Raw genomic sequence first — 6,000 nt, forward strand, 5'->3', positions numbered from 1 at the left:
GCTCTGTCTAGGACCTGGTACAATATTCTTGTGTGGTCTCACATGGGGAGCCAGGTTCTGCTGGCCTTGACACCAGATTTTGCAAGAGCAGGACAATTGGCTGGGATTAGAAATGAGCCACATTTTCTAGGCCAAGATACAGGATGAGGCTGGCTGAGCTCAGCTGAGGATGCTTGCTCAAGAGATAAGAGATTTGCACAATGACAAGGGTGATGCTGCGTCTTGGCTCTCGCCCTGTGGATTTACAGGCACTCCATGCAGCTGAAGACAGACAGTGCTTGTGCTCTGAGGAACTCACACCCTACACAAGTCAAGTGCTGGGCCTGGGGTGTAGAGGAGCAGACCTGTTGTGCCACATGGGAGGATTTGTCCTCGCAGGAGCTGGGTCTTCACGTGGCACACCTCTGTGCAGGGCCACGTGCTGGCTCAGCCCCAGGAAAGTCCACGGTTTAAGAGAAGGGGAAGGAGGATGACTCATGTCACTGCAGGGCTGCAGATCAGACAGGAGGGAAATGTACAGTGTCTGAGTAGTGAATTGGCTGTGCTGCCAAGTTTGAAACACTTCCTCTGCCTCAAGCTCATCAGACTGAACAGCTCGTTTGGTTAGAAGCTTCAGGTCAGCCCGCTCGGGCAAACAGCAGCTCTTCTGCATGTGAGGGGCTGAATTGTCAGAGGGAGAGGGAATAAATTTGTGTTGTTGAGAGCGTGTTCACAGGAAAAGGAGATCTGTAGGGGGAAAACAACAAGTCCTGCACTGAGCAATGAGGAAGATATGCTAATTAGGCAAGGAAGAGGAACCTGCTAGGTTGCAATCCTGACCTAACAACCAATTACAGGATAATATAGCACAGTAATATAGGGTAAACACTAAGTGGAGGATGTTTCTGAATTAATTCCTTTTTGAAGCACAGCAATCATTCCAAAACATCTGGTGTGCAAATTCTACACTGCCCATCACTGACGCCAGTGCAGCCTGCGGTCAATTGTCACAGTTGTTAAACTACCTGTGCTGTTTGAAATTGCATTCTGTTTCTGATCTGAATAGGTCATGCTCCAGGCTCTCCAGCTTTCCAGGCTCTGAGAGATGGAAAAGCAAAACCCACACCAGGGAAAGGTGTGGGTTTTGCGGAGGGACTCAGAAGCCGTGTGTGTGTGTGTGTGTGTGTGTGTGTGTGTAGGGAGATTAAACAGGCTGCAGTGTCCATGGAGGACCTTAGCAGTGGATTCAGGTTAGAGGTGAGGGGAAATTTGCACTGGCTGTGGAGGCAGCATAGGTGTAAATTTCTGGAGAGTCATGCAGTATCCATCAGTGGAGGGATCTTTCCTGGCCAGGGAGATTCACTAGGACATGGGGCACTCCTGAATTCCTTCTGTCCCAGATTCCCTGTGATTCTCAGTTTCTAGAAATGAAATGGACAGGGTTCCTGAAGTGTTTCCCCCATATTCTCTATTTGGGTCCTTTCTCTCTTTGAAGGAAGGAAGGAGAAAAGTATTTCACAAAATTCCTGGGACAGTGCAGAGAGGCACCAGGAGCAGGGATACAAACCAGGAAAAATTGCAGTTGTCCAAATGGGAATGGAATGTTCAGTTCCATCACTAGTAGCTTTCGCCCTTTATGGATCTCCCCCGTGACAGAGTCCTGGCAGAGACTGAGGCAGCAGTGGTGGATGAGACAGGACTAAACAGATCTGCCAGGCTGTACTTCCCTCCTGGTTCAATAACTCGTATCCTTCATGCTTCCCAGTGAGCAGGCAGTGCCTATTACGGTTTTGTCATTTATTTCTTCTGGTCTTTTCTCTGTGGAAGTTCATATTTTAGCAATTCATTTTCTTAAAATTATTTCTGCTAAAAGCATTACCAGAAGGTCTCTTGGCACTGGCAAATGTTTGCAAAGACTGAATTGTGTTGATCAGCATTGCAGACAAGCCCCCTTCCAGCAGATTAAATCAGAGTTAGTGCTGCTGAGTGGAGTAACAAGGGGTAAGGCAGCTTTGAGTGATAAAAGGAGGAAGCCATGAGTTATTTGGCTTTGCTATGATCACTTTAATCAGTGATTTTCAGGAACAAGTTGTATTTTTCTTCAGTGCACATTACCAGTGTTGTAAATCATCATTCCACGGGGATCAGAGAGGCCGAAGTTATTTACTTGTTGGAACCAGAGTGAACAGATAGAGACTTACACATTTCCTCTACCAAATGAATCTGAATCAGAAGCCTTCCTCTGTATATTCTCCACCTCTTGAGGGTAAACCTGAAACCCAGATCTGGATTTTACACTTGCATCTAGCTATGATCACACTCACCTTAATCTTCCAGACTGAGGAAGAATTATAAAGCTTAGCTGCCATTTAGGCTACCTGTTCTGCTTTTGTACTCCCATTTAGTCAGCCTTTACAGCAGTTTTTCTTTCTGAACGCATTAAGACAGTCTCATTACAGCATAATTATTTTGTGGAAAGACATGCATCTTGTTGCCTCATACCAGAGCTTCTGGAGGAAAAATGCTAATGCAGCCTGCAGTTTGATTATCATTGTGGTGACGGTTGTTTTCCCATTTAATTTTGACTTTGCTTTCATTCTCTGGGAACAGAGCAATGGCTGGAGCCCCTCTCCCTCTTTCAGAGATGCCATGCTGTAGCTAGGAAATATTTAGCAAGGCACTGAGGCAACACAATAGACATATAAAAGGCACGTAATGAAATACAATGAATTGTTGGTGAAAAGATCAGCCAATTAATGCTTTCAGCTGTTGCAGCACAAAACCCTCCCTATTCCCTTCCCCAAAGGTAGATCAAGTGCTGTTATGAATTCCTAAAGCCTCTTTAGAGAATTTAAATGCATCCTCCAGCTCTAAGCTGTGGACTCCTATAGCATTCCAGGCAATAATATTTTCCCAAGGATGAACTGTTCCTGAGCAGAATGGCCACTGAAGTGCATTTCATATGTAAGGGATTTCGAGTTACAGGAGCTTATGTTTCTATAAGTAAGGTTTGTATCATCTGTCAGAAATCTAAACATTTCCCCAAGAAGTTTGTAAAAAATCCTGTGGTTTTCAAATTTTGAATGCAACCACAGTGTTTGTTCACTTGTCTTTATTATCTAATTACAGACACAGGGTGAAAAAGAAATAAGAACTCTAAGGAAGAAGTTTTTATTTGTTGTTGTTGTTGTTGTTGTTGTTGTTGTTGTTGTTGTTGTTGTTGTTGTTGTTCTTCCCTCAAAGGAGAAATACTGCTGCATTTTGTTTCATTAGTTTAAAAATTGACAATCCTTTTCACTGAAATGATCTTTGGAGCAAAACTTGTTTCAGTGTTTTCAGGCACATCCTCAGTGCTGTAGGAAAAAAGAGATGTGGTTTGCAAAAGAAATTAATGATTTTGGATGCCTTTACCTCACATACTCAACCAGAGTTTCCTCAAATAGACTGTTTTCACTGTCTCCCAAAGGCCTCCTTCAAATCAAATCAAAATGGCTTGGGAATTTCAGATGAACCTTAGATATCTCTCTAGAAAATGCACTGAAGATTTGGTTGCCATGCACTAAAGAAACAAGTTTTCCATTGCCCCTTAAAATTGCACTGGGCTGGAGCTCCAAGGGCCATTGGGCAGTTTCAATGTACACCTGAGTCTGTGACATGAACTGCCCCGGGTCAAGCTCACTCCTTGTGTGGCTTCCTTGAATGTGTTGACTTCAGTGGATTTACACCATGGAAAAAAGATTATTTCCTATTTTAATCAACAGGAGGGAACTTCCGTTAATTGCAGCCCTGCTGAGGATTTGTAGGTGAGCAGAAGGCAAGTCCCTCAGGCTTTGCATCAGGGATGCATTTGCAGTGAGCCATTGAGCTTCACTGCTTCAGAACAAAGGTGTGATTAATCTGCCAGGCTCTCTGCCCCTCCAGCCCAAGGCAGAGCTCATGGACTTCCACCCAGAGCCCCTTTGCTGGAGTGCCATGGCCACCCCAGCTCTGAAATGCAGCAAGGCAATGATTGTTTGTCAGCCCTGCGTTTGCTGCCACCCCTTGGGCAGAGCCCAGGGCCCGGGATCAGAAAACCTGAATGGGGCTGGAATTGTGAACACATCTGCAACCATTGAGCCCACAGCCCTCCCTGCTACAGCTCTGTGCTGGTGACAAAGTGGCTCCTGTGAATGACACAGAGACAATGCAGCCAGAGCCCAGGCAGGGGCAGGAACCTGGAAATGATCTCCCACTGACAGCACATTGCTGAAGTAGTATGGGGGGTTTGAACTAAATCTACTGGAAATTCAGGGGCCTTCTGGGAAGGATGCTGATGAGGGCAGTGAGCTGCAGGGTGGCTCTTTTTCAGGAGCAAATGCATTTTATGCAATCATTTTAGACCCCCTCTTGGCTTCAGTCCCCTCCCCACAACAGTGAGGCTGATTATTTGTGCTAATGTCCTCATCTCTGGTGAACAATATTGCTGCTATATTTAATATGAGAGAGGGTTATTACAGTATTATCTAGAATGAGCCATAACCATTATAGGTTGCTCTGTGTCTCAAAGCTAGTTTTAATTAAAACTGCCAATAACTTTTGAGGGGTTTGACTTCTGGAGTTGAGACAAAGAAAGAAGATGCTCAGGTGGTTTCATTCAGTTGTGAATGAATTATTAGAAGGGTGGAATCAGGTTCACTGGCAGCTGAGCCCTGAACTTTCTGTGTTGACTGTGACAGTCCATAGAGCCTGACTGGCCTTCTCAACATTAGTATGTGTCTGGGAGCAGGTTATAATTTCCCACAGGCCCATGGAAGGAGAGGTTATCCTCCCTTACATCACTCAACTTGATTTTATTGTGAGACAAACCACGAAGTGGGACTTCATGTTGCCTGGGATGCCATTTGAACAAATTCCCTGCTAGCCAGAAATAAAGAACTGGCTCCTCAGAAGTTGCTCGGTTTGAAGTAAATTCAGAGATTTTTCCAGCTAACTCCCAAGTCTCAGCAAGCCTGGACATCACATCTGCTCCATCAGCTGCTGCGTTGGAATACGAGGTCATGTCTCCCTTTACCTGCAGCAAGTAGAAAAGCATCTCACAAGTGTGCTATTAAAAGACTGAAATGAACATGCAATTAGAGATCAGAGAAGACTTCTGCAGGAAGGTGCTAATTACTCCAATCAGAGATTCCTGTGTCTCTCTTTACCTGTGCACATCAGAGTTCAAGTTTTGATAGTCACAGCAAACTCAGAAAATCCATTTATATCCACACCTGATGGCTGGTGTAAGTGACACAATCGATCTGCTTTGCTCAGACCTTTGTCCATGTCCTACACAACATCAATATGCAAACACAGCAGAGGTGAACTTGGGGCTGAATTCAGGCAGTTTGCAGTTGGACACATTCTATGGCTTGGAACAATTCCCCCTTTACCATGTGCCTCCACCACCCTCTCACCCTGTGAGACTGTGGGTGTGCCTGATAACTTACAGGGCACATTCCTAGGAGGGAAAGGAAAATTATCTGGGATTTCATGCACTTTAAGGTAATTTTGTGAGGAGAGGACCCCTTCAACCCTAGAATCAAAAAGGAATAATGAAGAATTAAATAACCTTTTCCTCCCACTTCCTCTGCCTGTGCTTTTTCTCCTCAATATTACATGGAATGTGACAAAGTTTTCCTCCCTGATGGAAATCACTGGGCAATTTCCCCAAGCCAAGTAGTGATGGGTACTCTTCCATATACTAATACTGTAATCACTACCTCCAGGAGAAAAATCCTCTCAGATTTACCCTTACAGGAGTTTTACACTCAGATTTACAGCCTGTCCCTTTCCTTGAAGTGCAGAGACAATAATCCACCATTACATGGCTTGAATAATCTGGAATCCTACCAATTCATCCATCCCACTGTTGAAATAATATCATTAGAGGCCTTTGTAAGAAACTGTATGAACTTTGGCTTTATTTTGGTAAAATTTCATCAGTACACATTGAGACAGAATTAGCACCATAATATGAGGAAAAAGGCAGCATATTTGTTT

This window comes from Sylvia atricapilla, chromosome 13 (genome assembly GCF_009819655.1).
Source record: "Sylvia atricapilla isolate bSylAtr1 chromosome 13, bSylAtr1.pri, whole genome shotgun sequence".
Classification (NCBI taxonomy): domain Eukaryota; kingdom Metazoa; phylum Chordata; class Aves; order Passeriformes; family Sylviidae; genus Sylvia; species Sylvia atricapilla.